Source organism: Falco biarmicus, chromosome 1, assembly GCF_023638135.1.
Source record: "Falco biarmicus isolate bFalBia1 chromosome 1, bFalBia1.pri, whole genome shotgun sequence".
NCBI lineage: Eukaryota > Metazoa > Chordata > Aves > Falconiformes > Falconidae > Falco > Falco biarmicus.
The window spans coordinates 14,499,046-14,523,682 of record NC_079288.1 but is presented as its reverse complement, the minus strand read 5'-3'; the positions used below and the strand labels follow the sequence as shown (position 1 = coordinate 14,523,682).

At 47.5% G+C, this 24,637-nt stretch overlaps 2 long non-coding RNA genes across 8 annotated transcripts in view; both read left to right on the top strand.

Moving 5' to 3' along the window:
- The first annotated feature begins 240 nt into the window (after nt 1-240).
- LOC130148038 (uncharacterized) lies at nt 241-17,458 on the top strand. The gene is made up of 3 exons (XR_008821456.1): nt 241-332; nt 16,156-16,361; nt 17,244-17,458. It is a non-coding gene; the product is annotated as an uncharacterized LOC130148038 (long non-coding RNA).
- Nucleotides 17,459-18,142: 684 nt separating this feature from the next.
- LOC130148020 (uncharacterized) overlaps nt 18,143-24,637 on the top strand; it is a 30,883-nt gene continuing 24,388 nt past the window's right edge. For all 7 annotated transcript variants that reach the window (XR_008821447.1, XR_008821454.1, XR_008821445.1 and 4 more), the window contains exon 1: nt 18,143-18,428. This is a non-coding gene — a long non-coding RNA (uncharacterized LOC130148020). The remainder of the gene's footprint in view (nt 18,429-24,637) is intronic.

Genomic DNA, 24,637 nt, shown 5'->3' with positions numbered 1-24,637 from the left:
GCAGAGGCCGAGCCACTGTGTCATGGGCTGCCTGACCTCAGAGCCTCCTTTCTGCTGTTTTTAAGCATCACGGTTGCCTCTTTGTTGATTAGGTAACACTATGTCCTGGGGTGGGGTGGGGGTTTTGCAACACCGGTTTGTGGTGTGGAGATGGGAACTAGAGCCTTGCCCTGGCTTGCAGCCCTTGTGCGCCTGCCAGCTGACCAGCGTCTTTCCGCTTCTTCACCAGGAAGTCCTCCTGAATGCTCAAGCTGCAGCGCCCGTAAGAGTGCTCTGTCTGCTGAAAACCAAAGATAAGGCTTAATGGGTATGGCTACAATAAAGCTTTGGTGGTAAGTGTTTGCTGTTAGGGCTTTTAGTGGTGATGGCATGGAAGTATATAAATAGAAAACAATTATGCTTCTGAGAAGCTGATTTGAAGTTATTAGCTTCTGCAATGTATGCATAATCATCAACACAAGGGAGAACATATGCTTTTTTAATAAAAGCATTTTGTCTTACAGTATGTTAAAAAGTTAGCTTAAGCTATTTGTAAACTCAGGAGGCTTTTAAAAATAGACCGAGGTGCGTAATCGTAGAAGTCCAGAAGCTAAGTATTGGGAACTGATGTGCTGGTGACAACTACCTTAATGTGTAAAACCAGAGTTTGGATTTGTAACACCCCAGTGTCGATGGGGGGAGGAAAGGGCAGGTTTCCTCCACATAATCTTTCTGAAAATGTCTTGGGTGTGGGGTGGAGTTGAAATGCAGCAAGTGGTCGCTGTTTGCCAATTAGCTTTTGGGTCTGCACCTGTAATGCCCTGACCAGCTGCGTTTCCCTTCAATACTTTGAGTATATGAATGTCCCTAGGGGAATGTTACTTTTTCTTTTACCTGAAACATGTTATCGCTGTGCAATGCCTGGGAAAAGCTGTCTGGGATCTCAGTTCGCTTTCTCTTGCTGGTCTTGCACAAGGAGGGCTGTAGCTGTGTATTTTCCAGCTGTGTGTTTTATGGTGCACGTGAACCAGGAGTCTGAACTGCTGGCTTCGACTTCTCCCTCAGGCCAGGGGATCTGGGCGTCTGCTGTAACGTAAGGGCTGATCCTACAGTCAAGCATGTTCATATCCTCATTTGCATACTGGAGAACATCCACTGTGGATTCTGTAAGGAAAAAAAGCATGCGTGGACCTGTTGTGATCTTGGCCCTTCTAAATGTGTAGCAAACCCAGCCCCCATCTATGTGCAGCCCTTTAACGAAGTCCTGCCTGGGCTTGCTCTGCACTGCCAGTGGACTGGGCTGTAGCAGCCCCCCAAGACCCAGCTCCCCCGTGAATTAACTCTGTCCCTCCTGTCTCGCTCCTGTGAGGTGCAGCATCCTGCTGTTGGAACTTCAGAGGGTCTGGAGGCTACACCTGGAAGGAGGGGATGCCTGACTCCTGTTTTCCTCAGTGTGTAGTAGGGGATGAGCTGTGTGTCACCCAAAATCAGACTCTCACAAGGCGGTGTTCTTAAGTCCAGGGACAGGTCCTCACAGGAATGTGAAAACTAGCTGGGCACTAAGTTTGGAAATTCTGGTTTGGTGTTGGCTTTTTTGTTTTGTATATTCAGTGTCCAAGACACAGTGAATTGAAGAGCAAAAATATTCTGAGATGCAGATGTCTCTCTGAATTTTCCAGGGCATCACTGAATTTTTACCACTGTGGATGCAACTAGCATCCCCTCAGGTGGGGCATCAAATTGGAGATCGCCTCCAGTCCCTGCAAAAAGCAGCAGAAGGGCACCTCTGCTGCTCCACAGCACTTCAACCTCTGGCAGCAGCGGGCAGCCTGTGGTGCGGGGTACAAGGTCCGTTGCCCCTCTCGCAGGATGCTGGCTGTGACTCCTCACCTTGGTAAGGAGCCAGATTTGCTCACTTCAGCAATCAGCTCTCCTCATACAGTAAACAAAGGGATTTGTCTATAGGAGGGTTTTCTGGCTGAGGCCTTTGACCATCTTTTGATCTGGTTCCGCTCGGGGGGGAGCCTGAGGTTCAGCCTAGCGATCTGGGTCTCAAGGGGGATGATTGTGCTCTGCTCAAACACACAGGGCAGTTGCCTGCTTCTCCCGAAACCTGGGCCTGCTGTAACAATTCCATTTGGGTTCCCCACGAGTCCTGAAAGGCATAGCCATGCATGCACAAGCCATTTTAAAAGTGTCACAATTGATCTTGAAAGAGTAATAAAATGGAGCTTGTTAATAGCAGAAAACCCGTGTATCCAGTACTCTACACATGTAATGAATCCATCTAACTTGCAGCAGGCTGGTTATGTCAGGGAATGCTTTGTAAAAATTTAAAATTAATACTCGGATATCTTCTTTTCATTAAAATATTACATTTTAATGACTATTATTTTAAAATAAGGTTTGTTCCGAGAGTTGAAAGGGAAGAATAATGTGAAGAGCAATGCAGGAAAACCCACTGAAGGAGTGATGTGCTCTTGGTCGAGGTCCCTGGAAGGCTGGGCACTCTGTGAGGGAGCTGCACTACCAGCAATGCACTTGCTGTTCCAGAAGCTCGGGGAGCTGCGTGGCGGGCCAGCCCAGCCTTGCACCTTGCTGTGTGGGCCGGTGGCAAGTGCGAGGCCAGGACAGAACCCCCCAGGCTGGGGACAACTGAGTGACTTACGTGGAGTGCTGGGGTTGGAGGTGGGCACTGCTTACCCACCTGTAGTAGATGTAGGCTGATGATGTGTAGATGTAGTCTGCAGGTTGTACCTGCCCCATCTAGACAGGTGACAGGGATGGCTCTGAAGTGCAGAGGTTACATTTTTTCCTCGGTACAGAACAGCAAAAGTAACTTGAAACTGCAAAATACTTCCTAATTACAGAAAATGTTGTGAATTCCCTGAATCCCTTTGCCACAAGGGTGACATTTTGCTATGGAGTGTAAGAACAGAGGCTTAATACAGCCTGAACGACCATGTTACAAGGGCTGTCAGTGAGAACATTGATTTTAGGTGTTTCTTAATTACTGTGGGTTTCTTAGAGCTGTTTGAGGAGCAGGAGCAGCAATGTGTGACTATTCTTATCCTGTTCTGCAGTGGGAGCCACACATAACCACTGTGATTTTTGTTTAACAAGACTTCTTGAAACTGGCAGAAGCAGGCAAGGCGGTTAGGGCTGGGGAACCTGCTGGAGTGAGAAACATTACTGCTGTGCCATGGAAGGGCTGTTAAATTAGCTGGGGAGTATAGGAGAGAAGGCGAAGCTTTACCAGATCAAGGCAAAAGAAAAGACTCAGCAGGTGCCTGTCTTGCATATGTGAGCTGAGTAAGGAGCGTGCAGCAGTGTGTTCTCAGCTGTGCCTGTGGCTGCGGCTGCCCTGCAAAGTGCCCCAGCTCTGTTTTAACATGCTGCTCCGACTCCTGGACAGGGGGCCTTGGCCAAATGTGACTTCAAAATTGAATCGTTTTATTTTACATGGTCTGTAACAAATGCTTTGTGAAACCCTGAGTTGCTTTTTAGCAAAAAGACTTTTGGGTCTGTTTCATTTCAGAAACATCAAGATTTTTGTTATATTTGGGGCTACTTGAAACACTCTACAATTTTACAGGGTCTTGATTACTACTCGCTCCCTACCAGAAACATGCAACAAACCCACCACTGCTGACCCTGCCTGGCTGGCTCGGGACTGTTGTGCTGGGAGGAGGATGCTACTCTCAGCTGGCCCTTGCCGTGAGCAGGACCAGAGAGCATGGGGTGCAGCCACGTGCTCCTTGCCCCAGAGTGAGCTATGAAGGGGTAGGTACAGCTGAACAGGAGGCAGCCAGCTGTGAAACAGTGGTTCACAGTGGGGCTGGTCAGGGTCCTCCCTGAGCTCAGCACCTGTGGGTTTTGCCTTTGCTTTGCCCGAGGCTCCCCCACTGCAGGGAGTAGCTGCCATCAGTCAAGGAATTTCAGGGGATGTTTGGCTTTGTGGCAGTCAGTGTCCTTATAAGTGTCTTGGAACAAAAGATGTAAAATGTTTAGGATGGGGTCAGCCCCTGGAAATCCTCTTTGTGCAGGAGACTGTGACAGGAATTCAAACCGCTGTAAACAACTGAATGTGAGAAACTGCAAACCCATGGAGCCCTTCAGTACTGATGAGCTTGCCTGGGACGTACCTCTTCTGCACTCGGGCAACACTCATAACTGGCTTAATCAAAAAGGGGAATTTTCTGCATTTTCTTCCTTGCATTTTTCAGTGGCAAGAGTGTACACTCATAACTTTTTTCATAATTTAATTTTTATTGGTCAGTAAAAAATTATATGCATTCATTTAGTACACATGACATTATTCTGCTTTGTAATTAATCTGGACAGCAAGCGAAAACAAGCAGGGCTTCATCTTCAATTGTAGAGGATACCCTTTTGTGGTTAACCCTGGCTGGTGACTAAGCATCACGTGTGTGAGAGGATTGGAAGAGTAAAAGTGAGAAAACTTGTGGCTTGAAATCAAGACAGTGTAACAGGTAAAGCAAAATCTGCATGCGCAAGCAAAGCAAAACAAGGAGTTCATTCAGCGCTTCCCATGGCAGGCAGGTGCTCGGCCATCCCCCAGACAGCTGGGCTCCAGCACACCTAACGGGGACTTGGGAAGACAAGTTCCATCTTCTTCCCCCAGCTTATACATGCTCAGCTTGATGTCCCATGGGATGGAACGTCCCTTTGGCTGGCTGTCCTGGCTGTGTCCCCTCCTGACGTCTTGTGCCCCCAGCCTGCTCGCTGGCAGCACCTGGGAAACTGAGAAGTCCTTGGCTTAATACAAACATTACATGGCAGCAACTAAAACCATCGGTGTGCTATCAGCCTTGTTCTCACACCAAACCCGAACTGTGGCACTGCATCAGCTACTAAGAAGAAAACTAACTCTCTCCCAGCTGAAATGAGGACACCTCTGGACCCTGTAAGTACAGGTGATTTATTTGGTGACAGAGTACAAGTGGCATTCATCTTCCCTGAGGTGGCTGAACACCTTGTGTGTATTCAGCTCAAACTGTAAGAGGACCGTTGAAGTCAGCTGCCATCTCCTAGCTGAGCTGGGATGGGTGGGATTATCCAGAGCCTCTGCCATGTCACGTTTCCCCATTTCCAGTCAGGGCTGGTGCCTCTCTGGCAGCTGCACCATTGCCTGCTGGCACAGTAAGCTTATCTGGTAAAACCCAAGACTATTATTATGCAGTGCAAAATTTTTCACAGTTCCTCATATACGGAGCAGTAGCAACCCTGAGAGGTTTAAATAAATTAAGCTTTAAAATTAGTCTGAGACTGTTGACAGTTAAACAGGCAGCTCAGACGTATGTTTTAAAGGTACAGAGATCTTTTCTAGACTCAGCAGATGGGCAAGATGGGAATTAATGGTTGAGTGTTCCAGCCAGAATTTGGAAACTTGCCCAAACAGTCTGGACTCTCAGATTTGGTAGGAGGGAAACTCAAATTCTCCAGACAACTGGAAAACAGCTCAAAACAGACATTTCGGCCAGAATTGCTTCATTCACTCTTCCAGTTTAAACAAACTGCAAGTTCTGGAAACAACTGCCTAAATCCAGGTTTCAGAGGATTTGGGGGATAGTAATGGAGCAAAATTTCTCACTGTTATAGCTGAGATGGACCAAATCCTTAAATAATGTGCTTGGGAGTGCTCAGCTGCGGGGAGTCTTACTCATCAGGTGAAACACAAACCCAGATATTGCAGATCCTCTTCCCAAGAGGTCACTGAGCTTAGTCTGATTTCTAGTATGGGGTTAGGTTTTTCTGAGCAGGAAGCTCTTCTAGTTTTAGCTGAAGAACCTGTTTCAGTTCAGCCCTAGAATATTTGAGACACTTGCCATAATTTATTCCAGCAAGTAGCTGCAATTATGATATGCTGTGTACACAATTTTACAGTGCAGCCTTATTCTATATAATTTTGAACTTGAGATGCTCCAGTCAGGACCGTCATTCTCTGGGGTCTAAGACAGATGCACGTGATGAGTGGCACTTTGAAACTCTGCTGCTTTTCCTTTTCTTATGAACTACAGAGAATCCATTCAAGCATGAATCTAGGTCTAAGAAGAAAATACAAGTAATCATCACAGCATTTATTTCCTAGAGGTTTATTACTAGATTACTCACTGAATTAAGATATCTTCTTCAGTTGTGCAACGGTATTGGTTTGCGTGATTTTCTCACCTGGAAGTTATCTTTCTTTCTCTGCACTTTACAAGGCGTTAGCAGTTTGCTTGTTTTTTGTTTTTTTAATTCATTCAGTTCCAGATTTCCTCAGAACTAAGAACGGAGTACCCAGCTTGGTTTTGGGAATGAATTGCTCATTCTCAGCCAGAGCTGGGAACACAGTGGCTTTTGCTTGGCTCCTTACCTGCTCGGAGGACTGGGATCATGGAAAGATGGTTGAGGACTTTTACTGCCCAAGCATCTTCTCTGCCTCTTGTAGGTATGCTGACTATGTCATGGACTTCTAGTTCTGATCGTGGAAGAGAATATTTTGGTCATTCAGTTACAGGAGCATCTGAAGACATGAAGTAGGCTTTGATGCTACAAGCACAGCACATAACTGTACCTAAAACTTCACACAGGGTACTTGAATGGATCACAAACGCAGCAGCAAGGGGTTGCTGTCAGCCCTTCAGAATGCCAGCTCACTGTTGCGAGCCTGTAACCAAACATAAGTCACCACACTGATGTGCTGCCTCCCCTGGTTTGAAAACCGCTGACCTAAACAAGTGACATTTGGGACCCACCATCTGTGGCAGAAGCTGGAGTAGAGCCAGCTGCCCTGCCTCAGCTGCGGTGTGGGGAGGGAGCGGCGTTCAGTGTCCGCACGTGGCCAGGGAAAACCAGAGCCGCTTCTCTGCTCTGCTGGCTTTGTGTTAGGCAAAGCTGGGTCGGAGAAGCCTGAGATGCTGCTGCCCTGCCCGCTCCCCTGGGCAGCACCTGGGGTCACCTGCATCGAGCACCCAGCACCATTGGCTTTGCCTTGCCTGGGTGCTTGCTGGCGATGCTTGCGGCAATGCTTGTAGCCCTGCTGCCACCCACCAGTGAACCGTGACAACCCAACCACAATTAAAAGTGGTTAGACATTTTAAGGCTGTTCTGAATCATCTTCAGAGCTTATCAGATCTGGCAGAACAGTGTGGTACATCTATTAGGGAAGCTGATAACACTGCCTGTCTTTTTAATGAAAGTCTATATGCACTGGATAATCATGCTGAATAGTACTCATTGGAAAACCTCCTAAATGTAATTTATCAAGTAACTTTCTAGTCACTGTAGGAAAGTAGAATGAAGAATGAAATCACAGGATGGTTTGGGTTGGAAGGGACCTTTACAGATCATCTACTCTGGCTCCCTTGCCGTGGGCAGGGACATCTTTCACTATATCAGGTTGCTCAAAGCCCCCTCCAAATGTGACTTTGAGCATCACCAGTGATGAGGTGTCTGGGCATCTCTGCTAGGTCACTGGTCCAGATCCAGCTCTAATGGATGGCTTTATGCAGCTTAGGAAGCAATCCAGGCAGGTGCTAATGAAAAGCACGTTTGGTCTTAATGTTTAAATTTGGAGCTAGGGACAAGAAAATCCAATTTAGGGATTTTTTTTTTTTTTAAATGCCTGTGGACTCTTGATATAATATGCAAAAAACTATTCACAATAATTGCTTACAGCAGTCATTTGTACATGCTGTTGGTTAGAGTCAAGGATGAGGTGTGTGTTTCCAAAGCATAGGCAGTGCACAGTGGCTGTAAGGCAGTCTAATGGAGTTGAAAGCCACTTCAAACCTTTCCCTGGGGAGACTCGGGATGATGCAGAGAATAAAACCAACTATCTCTGTTCACATATGCATATGGTCCTGTGATTTCATTTAACAAGAAGTTTTGATATTTAATAGCCAGAGTTATATTTCAGTTTGATTTTTTTCTTATAATAATGGATGTTTATTTCTCTCATCCATTACATGTCATCCCAGAAGCTGTACAAATTTATGGAAAACACAAAGTGAAGTTGATGTACTTCCTTCATAAAATTAGAAGTTTTTGGCAGGTGTGGGTGTCTTAAGCACACAATTCAATGTGCTGTTGAGCTACTGAAAATGTAAATTTTCCAGTATCTAATTTCAGTAGTGACTGTGTTCCCACGTGGGTGGGAAGGATTTTGCAGCTTCGTTCCTTGGAGCTCCTGAAACTCGGAGGTTTCTTCTTCTGAACAGAAGGTGGCACTGGAAATGCAGGAATGAAAGCTCAATCATCTGCTTGCTTTTACAAAACGGTTGCATTTGAGTAACGTTTTGTCAGAGGGTTATTCTCGCCTTCAAAAAAAAAAAAAAGCATTCCCTCTTTCTCAGTGATTCAACCTCTTGCAGAGGATTAATTTACAAGGTGGCTTGTACTGGCTTGGGAGGGAATCCTTGAGAGGTACCGCATGTGCTCTGGGTCCCGTCCCAGCCGGCAGCACAGCTGGCTGGTTCTGTGGATTGTAGGTGTTTGTCCAGCCTGCACTCACAGAGCTTTTGAACAAATGAGAAAGGCTAATGGAAGTGATCACAGAACATATTAAAAATGTGTCTGAGCTCTGCAGATGAATTAGCATCTAATGTAAATTGTCACAGCCCTGAAAGTTCAGGATAACAGGACACGTGCAGGAGTGACTGCAGTTCATCAGTACCTCCTGATGTGATTGCATAAGCAACATTTAAGTGGCAATTTGATGTCTCTCTTGCCATGCATCAGTTGTCTTATTTAAACAGTGCTTTTCATATGCTTTATACTTCCTAGGTATGAGATAGGGCTCCTTCTGCGGAAAGCTCCTACAAAATTAGGAATGACAGTACAGTGAGTAGTTTAAGCAACACAAGGGGAAGGGCTAAATAATAGCATGCTTGTTGTTACGTTGCTGGATAACGAGCACACTGGCAGCTGTACTTAGCTGTAGAATTTTCCAGCTTTATTAATTGAAGTCAGGTTTCCTCTGCTGTAATGTTGCATCATTACAGGTACTAACCAGGACAGTTTTCAGACAAGTTGTTACGGAGTTTGATGCCATATGCAGAAAAAGCATTCATTATGCTATTTACATGGCTTTATTAGCTTAATGAGTTTGGCTTTATTCCGAGAAATGGCATTGCCGCTTTTGCCATTTCTGCTGCTTCAGAATGCCATTAGGATGGGGATATATGGAGAAGCGTGACATCAGGCAGCAGAGTGGGCTTGGAAATTGCATGCCTGTGGACATGTCACAGTATTTTCTGCTAGTGTCATTAGCCTAAGGACAAATGCCCTTTAACTTTAAAATGGAATCAGGTCTTGACTGCTTATGACATGGCCAGCCCTGAGCAGATGATAGTGCCTTGTCTAGATTTCCAGGGAAGATTCTGTTGCTGCTTGTTCGTTTAGAAACATCGCTTCCGACTCTTTCTTCCAGCTGATTAATTGAAAGGTTTTTCTGTAGCCGCTACATTTACTGCACTAGTTCTGACCAAACCCAGTGTTTTCTAGGAAACCTCCTGCTGCTTCCCTGCCGTCACCATGGAGATGATGCTCTCGATGCATATTCCTTCTCTTGTCTTGCAGAAGGGAAAAGGGAAGGAGTAATTCCTGCTCTCCTGCCCGCAGCTGGAGACAAGCCATAGTGTTTGCAAAAGCACTTTCATGACTTGATCTGTATTGTCAAAAGTGCCTTGAATGGCACTGCTGTAGTTCATCCCCTAGCATGCATTACCTCAAAACAATGTATTTTGAGCTACTTTTTAAGAGCTTTAGAGTTCCTTTTGGAAGGTAGTAGAAGCTGTTTGTTCAGATGTCTTCTCTCTAATCTCAATTTGCTACTTGAGTGCTTGAGGATAGGAGACAGCAAAGAAGCTGAGCTATAAAAAGAGAAGGGGTGGAATGAGGAAGGGAAATCAAAAACACTTGTCAGAAGACTCTGAAACTTGCACTCTTCATCTCAGATGTTTTGTCTTTTGGCAGTGCTTTGCCTGGGTCTGTGCTGCTGACTGCTGTGTGAACTGGGGTGGCCTCTTCGACTCTCAGCAAATCGTATGGACTGTCTGGTTTAACCCGTAGTCTGCTGGTGCAAGTGGCTTTTCATTTTGGGGTGCCTGAAGGAAACCTACCAACAACTCAGAAAGCCAATCTGGAATATTGAATGAAAAATAGATGTGTTGTGGCAGCGGTTGTGGAGGATGGGGTCTGTGCAGCCTGCACAGGAAAATGCCCCTCCTGGGCAAAAAGCAAATGAGGGTGGATGTGTTACCATGACAGGGGGGCATCAGTGTGGGTCCCCGCTGCAGGTGCACATGGTGCCTTGGGTGATGGGCCATGGATCCTAAAGGCTTGGAGCAGTTGTTCTGAGAAGCTGATCTGCTTGGAACAGAGGGCAGAGATTTTTATTCCTGCATTAAACTGAATTTAAGTGTTTTTGGGGGAGTGGAGGGTGTGTGGAAAGACTGGCTTGAGTGAAAAGCTCTCAGAGCCAAAGGATTTGCCTGGCCTGTTCAGCACTGTCCTTTACCTTGGCAGTTGGTGAGTGCCATCTTTCCAGTCCCCCTTAGTGCTAACCGGGAGGGAGCTGCTGTTCAACGAGAGGAGTGGCTGTGTTTGACTTACCAATAGTGCATGAGTGCATTGGTGTCCCTGGCTGTGTGACCAAGGGCCATCTCCTCCTTACTGTGTGTGTAGGTCCTTCAGGATGAAGGTTCATTTTGTATCTGCCCGTCCAGTTAATGTGCAGGACCTGAATCCAGCTCACCATATGCCAGGACAAAAGGCTCTTTCAAACTGTTCTAACCTATGTGGACAGCACAAGTGATGCAAAGGCGGTAAACATGACATGCTTTGTTTGAAAGGGTACACAGCCCCCGGAGTCTCAGTGATGTGCAGGTGCAGGCTGGATCAGGGTGTCAGCGCAGGAGCCACAGAGCGGCAGCATCGCCTCGGCCGAGAAGCGCTCACTTGCCTGGCCGCCTGCCACTGCTCTGTACTTGAGAAATAAAATCCGAGCACGCCGCAGAATTCTAAAGGTAACATAAATGTAAATCGTTTAGTTGTAAAAGCTTCAGAGCTTATGTGCTTGACTGAAATGGGAAAAACTTTCTTTCTTTGCAAGGTGGGAGGTGCCGCAAGAGACCTCAAAAGTCACATGCTATAGAGCAACCTCTCAGAAATGGAACAGCTGCTATTAGGAAAAGTTCAGCACCGATGGTGTGCAGCGAGCTGAGAAAGGCAGGTTTGTTTTCGTAGTTACTAAAGCTTCCTTTACAACTTAAGCAAATGCTGAAATTTCAAAGAATTTTTATCATAATTAGGCTTGCTTGAAATTCTTCTCAGCGTTACCTCGCTTTCTGTGTTGCACGTGGGGATGCTGCACGGCCTCAGTGTTCACCCTGCTGAGTGCTGCTGCAGGGGGTGCAGGAGCCCCCACCGCAGTCCCTGGTGCTGCATGGCAGTGAGCGGGGGGAGCCAGCACCTCCACCCAGCTTCTGCCAGGGGAGACCTGGAGCCTTGGCTTAAGCCAAGAGGTCTAAGGAGGCCTCTCCTGTTGTTAAATCCCAGCAGAGCAATTGCATGGGCTGCTGGAACAGCACCATCCTAAACTATGCTATGGCTCTGGTGTGGGGTGATGGTTTTTTTGCAACAGCCTTCCAGAGCCTTCTCCCCTTGCATTTGTCTTCATTGTCTGCCAGTTAACCGAGCAGAAGCCTTTGCAGTTTTGTGAAGTCTTCCCCCCACCCCCCCAAGTTTGGAAGAAGATTAGTAACAGATTTGTATGAACTTTGGTTTTTTTGAAGAGTTTGATTTAGAGGTTAATCCTGTAAGCAGCTCAGCTAAAAGGAAAGGTGATGAGAGGAAAGCAGTTGCATCCATGAGAATGGATTTAGGGAACGTATTTCCTGCAGAAACTAGGTATTTCTTGACGTTAAGATCCTCGCAGCTTCATAATTTTTCACCTAAAAGCCATGCTTTGCCAGTAGCGAGAGCATCTTGCCTGCATCTAGGTGCCCTGTGCGCATCTGTAGTGTGTGTTGAGAACAAAATGGGCCTTTTTTGGGGAGTTTTCTTCTCCCACTTTAGGAGCCAGTGACTTATTAGTGAGAGCTGAGATTCTGGGGAACAAGGTAGTACTGTGGTGCAGCTGAGGAGCTGGGCTGCCTGCTGCTCACGTTGGTAGCTGTTCCTGCAGCCCTGCTAAGGATGCCTTGGTCCCCCTGGGGCACAGAATCATGGTGTGGTTTGGGCTGGAAGGGACCTCAAAGATTATCGCATCCCCCCAGTGGGAATGGGCCACCTCCTGCTAGCCCAGGTGGCTTCAAGCCCTGTCCAGCCTGGCCCTGAGCCCGTCCAGGGATGGGTGGGTGCCAGGTGATTCCCAGAGAGGCAGAGGAGCAGCCGAGGGGACAATCACAATCGGTGTGCCTGCCGGCAGCGCACTGTCCCCTCCTGCGCCCTTCCGTTGACAGAGGCTGCCTGCTCGGTGTAAGGGGCTCCACGTGTGCGCTGTCAGGGTTAGGTCCCAGCTGGAGCGTAGCCCGGGCTGCTAAACATCCAGGTTTCTCAGCCTCTGCTTCCGAGGGCCGCTGCCTGTGGTGGTGTTTAGAAGACCAGAGGAACCAACGGGGCTGCCCTGTGCTAGGCGGGGTGCAGAGGGAAGATGGCCAGTAATTGTGCTTCCAGTGATGACAAACACGGGTTTGGCTGAGGCTCAAGGGCTGACTAAACACCTGGCAGTTCCCGTCATCTTTACGGCCGGTGCCACGGTCTTTAATTTCCATGATGTTTCTGGCTGTATTTCATGGGTCCAATAGGAGAGGAAAGTTTGGAAAGGAAAACGAATAGATCTGTCTTTCTGTGCAGGCATGGCACTGAGACCTGAGACAAATAGCGTAGCTCTGTAAAGTGCTTGGACACTGTGATAAATTGTACTGCTGCGTTAGGCTCTGCCCACTAATCCATCTCCCCTTTGATTCCTCCCCATATTACACTCCCCCCGTGCAGCTCCCATTGACTTTCCGGGAGGGACCCCCACCCCTCCTGAGCAGCTACAGGAATTTCTTCCTTTAGCCTCCTGATGCCATTTGCCCTGTTATCTGGAGTCAGAAGTTGGCTGCGATTTGGAGTATAAAAATGGCTGCTTTGGGACACTCCAATCATGCCTGTAATTGTCTGTTTTCTCTAACACGGATAGGATTGCTTTTCTTCTTTGCTCTGCTGCACTTTCTGGAAATTAGGCAGAGAAGTAGAGATCGGGCTGTATTTGGCATGCTCTGTTCTTCCTCGCTTGCTTTGCTTGAGGTCTTCCTGGTTGTTTTTTTTATTAAACAAATTAAATGTGTTGGGAATAAAACCCAATTGTTCATAATTACCGTGTAAAGACTCAATCCCATACCACTGACACCAGTGGGGATTTCGTAGCCGACATCGATAAACACAGCATTGTGTCGAAGGAGAGTGCTCTTCCAGAGGTGGTTGTGTTTCTGCAGAAATGACCGCATTTACTGACAAGCAGAATTAATCTGTTGGGTTTTGTTTGCATGGATTTTGCAGGAGTAAAATCCAGCTTGTTTTCCATTTCTGCACCATGGGAAGTGTATTGATTTTTCTTCACCTCTGATTGCTCACATTACTGGATTGCTTTTAAATGGTTGACAGAGAAATCATTCATTTTCCTGCCCCAACGTATTTTACAGTGCCTTTCTTGTTCTATTTGTGTGTCTGTGGGTTTCCACAGTTATACATCATATTGATCACATTTTGCAAACTGCAGCCTGTGTAGGAGTGGAGAAACTGTTCCTCTGTGGGGCTTTTTCTTCCTTCCTACCCGCTCCCGGCAGCTTCGACACCTGCATTTCAGGTTCCTGACTTGGAAGCTGGGGGCCACGCTCAAAAAATCCTCTGAGCCAAAGATCAGAGAAATCCAGAAAAATAAAATGACCAAGGATAAATCTATAAAGTTGTAAGAAGTGCTCGTTAGTGGCAGAAGCACTGAGAGTGGCCATTTGTGTTTTGTCACTGTAGGAGTGTCAAGCAAGGCGGTGTGCTCCCCAGGGGAGTGTGCAGCATGCTTTCAACCCAACAGACTCAGTAAAGAAGGAAACCTCTGGGCATCTTCTTAGTGTAGAATCCACCAGGTTCTGAAATGCTGTCCTAGCCAAACCCACACCAATATGTATTTAAGGTACATGCCTTAAGATGCAGTATCTTGCTCGAAACCAGACTTGTCTGTGGCACAGAAGCAAAGCATTTAAGGGCTGCAGTAAAGGAGCAGATACCTAGTCTTACTTTTGTTTGAAGATTAGCATTACAAAAAACCTCAGTTAACCATTAGCAAAGGATTTATGTAGCTAAATGGCAGTGCGAGTTTGAACGTACTTGCTTATTGTACAGATACGCTATTTCATTTCTGCACTTCACCCCTAGGGAGAGGAAAAGTGTAATTTTTTGTGTTTGCAGATAGTTATATTAAAACCTAGGCCTCTGAAATATGCAGGCTTGTCCTGCATGGAATTTATGTCTATCTCAGCAGGAACTGCACATATTGCACAAAGCTTTTGCCCAGAAAGGTTAAAAACATCTTGTCTGTTCAGCAAGACCATGACTGAGCTAGAAATAGTTCAGATGCCTGGGGCAGGAGATGGTAGGGGAATAGCTAAACCACTGAGTTAATTCAAAATGGAATAAAAACTTTTCTTTTGCTATATTGTCCTACTCTTTCCTTGGGGTTTTCTGGCCACTTACTTCATCTACCTTTTGCTTTGAGTGTAGAACTGCAAATGGTGGAAAGGATATTTATTTCTCATAGCTCTTTACACTGGAAAAATAATGGGGCCTTTTAGTGCTCATATTAGGTGTTATTAATATTGATTAAAGTATCATTACTACTATCAATCAGTACTATAGATAATGAATATGCTATATGTAAAGAATATACCGTGGGTGAACAGTGCCTTTCTCATTGCTGCTCTGTGTGAGGAAAACCTGCATGACCGCGAGCATCAGGTCTCTGTGGCGGGCTCCGCTCGAGCAGCTGCTGCCCCCCCTGCATCCTTCGGAGGGCTTGTTCACCTGCACGGGAGGGGCTGCAGCAGTTACATGCTCCATACCTGCACATTTGCAGCACGGACGACCTGGAAAATCAATGTCAGCATTTCGTTGGTCTGATTTATGCCTTAGACATAGCTCTAGGCTAAAAGATATTTTAAAATGGGATTTAAATGTGAATTCCTTGGCTTCTAGGGCATTTAAAATGGGCATGAAATGCAGTGCAAACCTCACTGTAGAGCTTGTTACAAATCTGGAATGAGGAGTGTACTAATGAAGGCTCGCAAAACTGTAGTGGAAGGATCTGCTACTTGGGCATTTGTAGACATTTATGAATGAAAACAATTTTTTTTCTGGGGGCTAGTAACATGTCTTCCTCAAAGAAAGAGACGGTAGTTTGGAGATTCTGTTCTTCCAATCTGTCTTTATCAGGTCTCCTCCTGTCAGTTTAAATGAAGTATCTAGACCTGTCTCACAACACATCTTCACTAGAGGAATATGAATTGAATTTATGAATGGTCCCACATGCTCCACATGCTTGTTGCTTTGTCTTTAGGGCTAGTGGACAGATTCAATTTAGTTCAACAGCATCATACCAGAAGGTACTGAAGTTAGTGGCTAGTGCAACGCTCCTCAAGAAGGAGGAGGGTGTGACTGTGCCATCTCTCACCCAGTCGGTACTTGCCCGGTGCCCACTGCCTGCCCCCAGGGGATGGGAATGGCCACAGACCCGGAGCCACGGGTGCTCCCCCCCCAGCACCCGGTGCACCATGGAGGTGCTCGGCTCCCCCGGTATCCAGAGGGGCCTTCTTTAATTTCACCTGCACTTAGGCACTTGAATGTATCTCAGCCTGAATATTCCTGGAAGAGTTGGGCTGGTGTAATGATACGACATGGCAGCAATAATCCCGCTGCACTGGGGCTGGTCACCAAGGGGTGAGATAAACCTTTGAATGCTCCTTGGCCCAGGTGCAGAGGGCTGTCCCCAGAAATTCAGCTATAATTTGGTCACAAGGTGTTGGATTTGAGGGAACTTCCTCTGCTGGAGGAGTACAGTGGGGCAGTGGTGAAGTAATGTCTTTTGAGGCTACATCTTGTCTCAAATGCAATGATGGCTTTATGGTTCAGGTGCAACGCCGTCAGCAGCATAAAGCATAGGCTCTGTGGGAAGGATCAGTGTTGCCTGACCTTGAGAAGATGTGGTGGATGCAGGGACAGCCTGACCAGTACTGAAAGCAGCTGAGAAGCTGGGATAGCTGTTACATGTGGAGGTGCAAGACAATGCCTAAAGGCTTTTGGGAGGTGGGGGCTGAGCCCTCCAGCCAGCAGAGAAGGTAAGTGTGCCTTCAGCCCAGCAAGGGATCTCTTGTGGGGTTGCTTCAGAGCCCGTGAGGGACTGCCCTCCCTGGTGGCGAATCCTGCCTCTCCCTGCACATTTCTGTTAAAAAGGCTGCATGGATGGGTGAGGAGAGGTGTCGTCTCTCTGCGGAGGGCTGGCCTACCCCAGGAGGCTGTAAGTGCACAAAGGCAGGCGAGAAGAAGCTGTGCCCTGAGGTTTCCTTCCACCAGAGGCATGTGCGAGGGCAGCCCTGTTCCCAGATCTGCCACCAAGAGCTGGCTTCGACGCTGAGGAAGTCATCTTGTCTCTTTGCATCCTTCCCGAATGGCCCTGTCACCTTCTGAGGCTGGAAGCCCTTCAGGAGCAAGAATTGTCGCTCCCCGTTTGCTTATACAGTACCTAAAGTAATGGGGTCTGATTCCAGTGAGGCTTCAGGCAACAGGACAACAGCGCTAATAATGAGAATTAATAATTCATTTATCACTTTACTCTCAGTGAATAATCTCCAATAATGATGTACAATTTGCTGCTTCAGTGAATACTCTGATAGTGAAAAGAGCTGGTAGAATAAAGTCACAGGAGTGAAAGCCCCATGTAAAAGGAGTGAGAAAATGGTCAAGGCTAATTAAAAAAACTCCAAGGAATGTTTGTGCATAATCGTTTGCAGTATTTGCCTAGATCTAGCAGTGTCCTGGATACAGTAAATGTGTGGGAGGGCAGATAAAAAGAAAAGAGTTGCTCCCTCTCTTTCACAGTTCTCCTTAGGGAGCCAGATCTCCAGCTGTGTGATCCCAACAAGGAGCCAGTGTCCTACAGTCACAGGCATGCAGGCTGGGTGATCTTGGAGGTCCTTTTGCTGCCTTTAACCTCATTACAGGGTGAAGAAAGCGCAGTAAGAGGAAACTGCTTGCCACTGAAGCAATTAAGTGGGTATTAAATATTCACAACGTCCAAATGATTGGGTCATCCAGACTGCAGATCAAAATCAAGCCTGCACTGGAAATGCAGAGGAAAATTACCTTTCCACATGGTATTGTGTTCAACACGACTAAGGATGAGTTTGCATGTAACTACCCTTAATAACTAATTGACATTTACTTTCCCCGTATTTGCTCCTGCCTTTCCTTTTCCCGTGATTACTAGATTGCTGGATTCGTAGGGCTGTGCTCATTCATACCTAGAAGATCTGGCCTTTATTTTCATTTGGTTTTATTGCAAAACTGTGAAAAAGGCAGATACCGCCAGCAAGGAACTGTGTCGGGCTGCAATGTTGTTATTGCAAACTGTTGAAAGCCCATCTCTGTTACCAAATGGAAATCTCTTTCAGAAGCAGATTCCACTTGAATTATATTGTTTTATTTGTAGCACGGTGTTTACAGTGCCTGCTCACATTATCCCTCACTCATGTATAGTGATGATGCATAAGTTAGATTCCACAACACTGAGAAAATTAACGCTTCAGAAGAGTTTATCTCCCCTGTTATTGATGTTCTGTCTGTAGCAGCGTGCTAATATTCTCTCCAGAGAAATTGATGGCACTGACAAAAATCACTGAACTTCTCATCTAAATATCTAGATAAAAGATGGCATTTCGCTATGTGAGAGGCATTTTTTGGTGATAGCAAACTGTTACGTTTTCCCCTTTGTGAATTAGAGGATATTTGTTAGGTTTTCCTTTTTTCTGGCCAACTTTCTGAAACATAATTTGGCAGATGTTATTTACTCATGATTTTCTCTCTTGTGTCTTTTTCCACAGAAGCATTAAAACATTTAACTTTCATTTAGGCCACTGATTTCTATTGCTTTCAACTAGAAACGACATGTCTGTACACCTGGGCGGATCTGGGTCTCCATGCTGATCTTTCCACTGCTTTGGTTAAACTACGCAGCTCTGGCAGACAGCATTGCTCCTCAGCCATTCCTTAGCACCGAGAATGCTAAACCCGTGAGCCTCTGAGCCTGGATGCCACGTGCAAATCCTCCCAAGCAAGTACTTCTGGCAAGGTGAAGTGCAGTTGAAAGCCTGATGCAGCCTTTATCCAAAAATGGATTTGGACTTGAGGTGAGAATTTTATGTTAATTGTGATCATAAGGGCTCAGATGTTCAAGGCCTGTGAAGAGTAAATAATCTAATTCTTGTCGGATGCTTATGTTTCTTTGAACATGACATGCAGGAGTCATTATTTTTAGGAACATCCAGACTGTGACCCGGAATTTATAATCACAGGCTTGGGTGTGTTTGCATCTTCTTCCATTTCATGGTGAGCTAAACATCACGTTTCAGGGTAAAGTCTTTTCCGAGTTTGTTTTCTCATTGCCTTTTCTCTGTTAGCAATGTGCCCTTTCTTCCTGTGAAGCTGTGAACATGGTTGTGAAATGGTCTCTTATGCCGTCTCTTGAGGGGTGAGCGTGGATGATTTTCTTCACAGGGTGCAAATGAACTAGACTTTTGCAAAATGGATTCTGTGCTAAGTGGAAAAGCAGGCGGTTCTCTCTGCAGATGGTTGAACCTGGGGATTGCCCAGCAAGGTCTGTGGCCAAAGAAATAATGTCTGTCTTCCTCAGCTATGTTACTGGAGGGTGGAGGGGCATTTTTTGGATAAGAAGAGTCATTTGATTTCTGTGCCTAGTGGTGGACCTCTGAAGCATGTTAATTAGTAGAAATGATGACGACAGTCTCTTCAAAATGGCCCATTGTTAACTGAAATGTCAACAGTAATAAACTTCACAGAGGGTATCCGGCGGCTGCGGCATTAGGCTGATGGTTTACCATTGACAGCCCTGAGCTGGAGCCAATGGGGAGGCTGATCCTTTGAGGAAGGGGATTTCCATCCCTCCCTCCCCAGCGCACCTTCTGAACGGCCCCTTGGCTGCGGCTCGTCCCGGTGTTGGTTGCCGCAGGGGCTTCAGCCGGGAAAGATGCTGCGTTGTGTAAATGCCTCTCAGCCGCTCGTTGATTTCACCCGTAGCCAGGTCTGTTAAATGAATCCTCCAAAGGAATATTCGGCCTTAGATGCTCATAGGTTTGTGAATAAAGCCCTGTTGTTGGGATGAACTGCTAGAGCTTTCCTGTGCACAAAAAGCATGTGCATTTCTAGATAGAAAAAGGAGTATAAAATTTTAAAGCTATGAGGAATTCAAATATTTCATGCTTTGGACAGCTGATTTGAAAGTAAAAATCCGGGCAGGGATTTACTCATTTTCTCATTAAGCCACCTGAAACAAATCACAATGGCTGTGCAAGATGCTTTCATTGAAGGACACGGACATTTGCCAGTCCTAATCAAAACAGTGCAGGCTGGGGAATACTGCCGCTGGCAGACTTGGCCGGGCAGCAGGGAAGGCAGCCAGAGCCAGCGCGGTTGCTGGAGCTGGCGGAGGGGAGGTGTGCCGAGCTGTGGCAGCGGAGCATCTCCCAGCCCTGGGAACAGAGCTCCCTCTGCAAGGCCACCAGCACCAGCCCGGCCCTCGTGCTTGGGTCATGGCAGGAGCTGCGGTGGCTGGTTCGCAGGTGATCGGGAACAACTTCTCTTTTGTGTGGGTGTCAACAGATACTCTGAGATTCCTGATGCCTGAGCCACCACCCCCCCAGGTTCTAGGGACTCTGCAAGCCTGCAGACCCCAGTGCTACCCACCGCTAAGTAAATGTTAAACCTCTGTCTTACAGGCGTGTCATGGGACTTAATTCATGCTTCTGAAGTACTTGGAAACCCTTGGATGACAAGCAGGCTAAAATATTGCTAGCCCCTGGGGAGCTTTCCCCTTCAGTGAGGAATTTGTTTTTTTTATTTAGTGAGCAGTGCTGTCTGAGGACTGTCCTGACAGTGATTATTTCTGAGGCAAAGCAGCAACACCTTCACAAGGTGCTGCTGAATTTTAAATAGACTCCAGTTTATCACTGAAATACAGCAATGGAGTGAACAATCCCTGTTGCACCACTGCAGCAAGCCTGACCGAGACCCTGGCTCCAGAAATTGCTCTACAGCTCGATGCAAAAAAGGCGCAGACATCACAGTGTGATGTGAACAGGTCCAAGGGGTCCTACCTCTTTTTTCCCCTCAGGCAAAATCTGAAGGAGCCAGATAATTCGCCTTTGCTGTAGGAATGTGTCTGACCTTGCTCTGCATCTTTAAGTTGGGTAGCGATCCTTTCTTATACCTCGGGGGGAGGTCTGGGGCAGCTCAGCGATGCTAGTTAGAATAATGCAGATTATGTAAATGTAGCAGTTTTCCCACCATTTCTTGTGCTACCCGTGGGAGCAAGTATTTTCTGGTGTGTGAGTAGGCTGCAGAATTGAACCCTCATCCTTTTTAAAAAATGCTTTACAAGAACAGAAATGTCTTTAGAGGTTCACTCGTCTGATACCCTAGCTAGTGACTGTGAACACAGCACATGCTATGCAGAAGCCAAATAACCCTCCAGGAATTCTTCCTATTAAAATAATTGCTAGGGCAAAGGAATACTGCAAACAGCTGTGGTTCATCCCATAAACATATTCTCCCTCCTTTTGGAGCCTCAGCTTCCAACTTATGCCAGAGACTGTCAGCTGCAGGAATAGTGGAACATATTTCCTTTGCAGAAATGAAACGATTACTGGTGAATAAATATGTTGTGCATAGACCTGAACTATCCAGTGAGTATTGCATATGCAAAAAGGAAAAAAGTGACAGTGTTTGACACTGAAATGAGCTGAAGCGACAGTTCATCTGCCTAACACGATGGCAGCAGAGCTGCCTTGTGTTAGCAGCCTAGCAACACTGAGTTTAATGAAAAAAAAAATCCCCTGAAATCAGTTCAGCTCTGAGTGGCATCGTCTTGCCATTACAGTGCACTTGCCCTGACTAGGAAGCAGGGTGTAAAACGTCACGGGGGATGTGCCAGTAGAGATCCCCCTGCGAACCCAGCATCCTCTCGTGGACAGCCAGTCCTTCTCCACCGTGGCATGTGCATCTCCACCCCGGCGCACTGGTGGGTCGGGGTGTCCAGGCCCCTGATGCCTCTGCAGAGCTGCAGCTGAGAGCCTCTCCTTGGGACCCTGGGCAGATTTATTTGTTCTTAATACGTCTTTCTCCCAGAAATGGCCCCAAAATGAAAGCCTTTCTTTTTAGCCCAGGGTGGATGCCTCTGGCCCCGAGTCCATCCACCTGTGCTGGTGAGCTCCCAGTCTGTTTCAGAGGGCTGAAGCTTCCCGGCTGCCCCGTTGGGCCACCAGCAAGGGTCCCTTCTTCTCCCTCTCTGTTCTGGCCAAGCTTCATGTCCATCAGACTGTGACTCGTAGCTGCTTTATAGACCGGCCGTAGCAGTGACAGCGCCGAGCAGGAGCTGTGGCTCTCCTCTTCGGTGGAGACTGCACTATTGCGAGGAAAAGCTATTTTCCCGGGTTTTGTTTTACAGTATTGTGAAAAATATAACATGAGGCCCCGGGGGTAGGGAAGTCTGACTGACTAAGCAGGTTGTTAATACTTGGGCTGAGGCAAGGCTTAAATTTTAGAGCTGGCAGAGGAGTTGTTCTGCAGGGGTGAGTGTGCTCTGATGCTCACATGGTGTGGGTAGTGGTGGGATCCACCTTCCGACCTTCTGACTTGCTCTGAGCAAATAGCACTGTCTCGCCTTGCTCCAACTTCATGCTTTTTATTTATTTCTGTGGTGGTGATGCTTTGGGGAAGGAACTTTCTGAGCCTTTTGCGTTGTGCTTGTGCCTGGCATTCTCAGTTAGAGCTGCCACAGGGTGAGGGTTGCTCCTGACTTTGCAGGTGCCGATGGACGATGCTTGCTGACAGCTGCCAAGGCCAGCGCTGCCGGGGGGGCTGCATGCAGTGTGGCCCCCGTTCCCTGGCTCAGTGTGCCCTGCGGGAGAGCATGCGCAGGGAGGGGGATGTGGTTGAAAGGTGGGAACCCTTTCACCTGGCTTGCCTTTGCAGCCAACAGCACCCCTTGGAATAAAGCCCTCGGTTACAGGGAGCATGTGGGAAGATGTTAATGTGATGTGTATCTTCAAAGCTTGGGCAGCCAGCTGCTGTCCTGCTGTCCACGTGTCTCCTGGGCATGGCTTGTTCCCACCAGCAGCATCCACTGGACCAGCTCAGACTGCGAGTCTTCTGTGTGCGGAAGGTGCCAGGGGCAGCATCCCTGCAGGCAGGACCACGTCTGGGTGGCCTGGGGTGCCGGTCACCACTGGCTTCTGTTGCAGAGGCCCGCAGCTTCACGTGGGGTAGCGAAAGCAGGATGGGTGAATCCCAGCCCGTGTCTTTAGCAGGTCGCTTGCCTGATGAGGGAGAGGGCTGTGATGGTCCTAACGCCCAGTGCTGGACGATCACCCAGTGGGGCTGAGCATCAGCCGTTGATGAGCAGCCATGGACATATGCAGGTACCCACATCCCCCAGACTGCGGGAAACGCTTCTGAACCAATTAATTTTATTCACGATATTAATGTCAGTGAAGCTGGAGCAAATGTTTTTAGGAAGAGTTGAGGGCTAATAGCGGATTGAGCTGAGGCTGTTTTGGCATTCCCCGTGCAGCACCGCGGGGCTGGTTGACACGCAGAGCTGTAAGAGCTTCGATCGATGCACAGTCAGCGATACCCCGTGCCCGGGAAGCTCTGGGGCACCTCCACCACAACCTCCCAGAAGAGCTGGGGGGCACGCCAGTGTCCTTGCTGCCCGTAACGCCAGGACGCAGGCTGGTGTAGCCTCCAGCATTGCTGCAGGACTCAAGGTCAATGCCTTGGCTGGAATCAGCATTCAGAGATGCTTCGGTCTGGCTGCCCGCTCTGCTTTCCAACCAGGCCACGGAGTTAGTCTGACAATACTTATTTTTCATGAATATCAGTTGCCTTTTGCGTTGTTTCTTTATTATTTTGACCATGGGCTTTGCCAAGATGTAATCTAATCTGAGTAATTTACAGACGGGCATCATTTCAGTCTCAGCCCTATGGGAACATACGATTTCCTAATAGGTTGTGATTGCCTGGCTGATTTAAAGCACAATCTGAAGAAAAGCCTCATTTGGGAAGGGCTGGAGCTCCTGGGTGCACTCACACCGTGCCTCTCCCCGCAGCGCTGCACAGCCCGGCCGTCCCTCTGCGTGGCCAGCGGCAAGGAGTGGGAGACCCTGAGGCCAGGGGAGCCTGGGGTCCCTGGGCTGGGACCACCAGGCACGGCTGGGCTGTGGCTTGCTGTTGCAGAAAGCCGGGTGAGAGCATGAGCCCCTGAACCCACCGATTGGCCCAGGGCAGCTGCCTGGCACTGGGCAGGGTGATGCGGAGAGGGAGGCGAGACAAACCAGGGCAAACCCCAGTCTGTAGCTGCAAAGGGACATTAGGGAAAAAATGCAGGGGTCAATGTGAACTGTATTTGCCCTAGTTTTATGGGCTTTCTATTTGTCTGACAAAGTCAGACCCTCTGACAGGCCCGTTTATTTCTGTAAGCCGTGTCTGACTGGAGGAGATGAGCAATGGACACTGCCACCTATGAACCTGATGTATTGGCGAGCTGTCATCAGCCCTTACTGTCACAGCTGTATTTCTTCCTGCTCTGCGTGCGGGAAGGGGAAGGTTTTGCAGGGAGTGGTGTTTGCCGGGCTCCACAATCCGCCTGTCATGCTGCTAAAATAGACTGCGCCATATTTGCAAAATATTGTTAATCAAGACACACAGTTCAAGGCATTTGACTGGCACATCCAGTTAAGTGGTAGCAAACACATGTTGTAAAACTACTGTGCTGAGGCCACCTTCCTAATGAATGCAAAGTGGGAGCAATCAATCAGAGCCTTGAGAGCAGTCAGCACTCAGCTCCCTGCATCTGCAAACGCAAATTGAATGAACAATAATGAGTGTTATCTAATTAGTCCACACAGCTGCAATGTTACAGCCCCATATAGGACATACCTTGTTAAATTTCATGGTATGTATAATAGAGTGTCTAAGTTAAAATGATTGAGATTCACCATGTGCATGCCTAGTACAATGCAGATAGGTAGATTCTTGGTAATAAATGCATCATCCTCAGCAGATGGCCTCTGGATTAACTAATGCAAGGATCTCTTTAACAGTAAGCTAGTTAAAGTGCAAATTAGCCAGTAGCACAGTTGCTTAGCGTGTGAGTGCTTTGGCCCAGGAGCACTGGTGGGCTGGGAGCGGAGAACTCGCTGCCGTGGGGCTGGTCCTCAGTGAGGTTTCTCTCACTGCTGCTTGCCTGGGAGCTTTGTTACTTGGTTTGGAGGGTCCTGGGGGAGGACGGGGAAGAGAGCTGTCTCGGGGGCGCTGCCAAGTG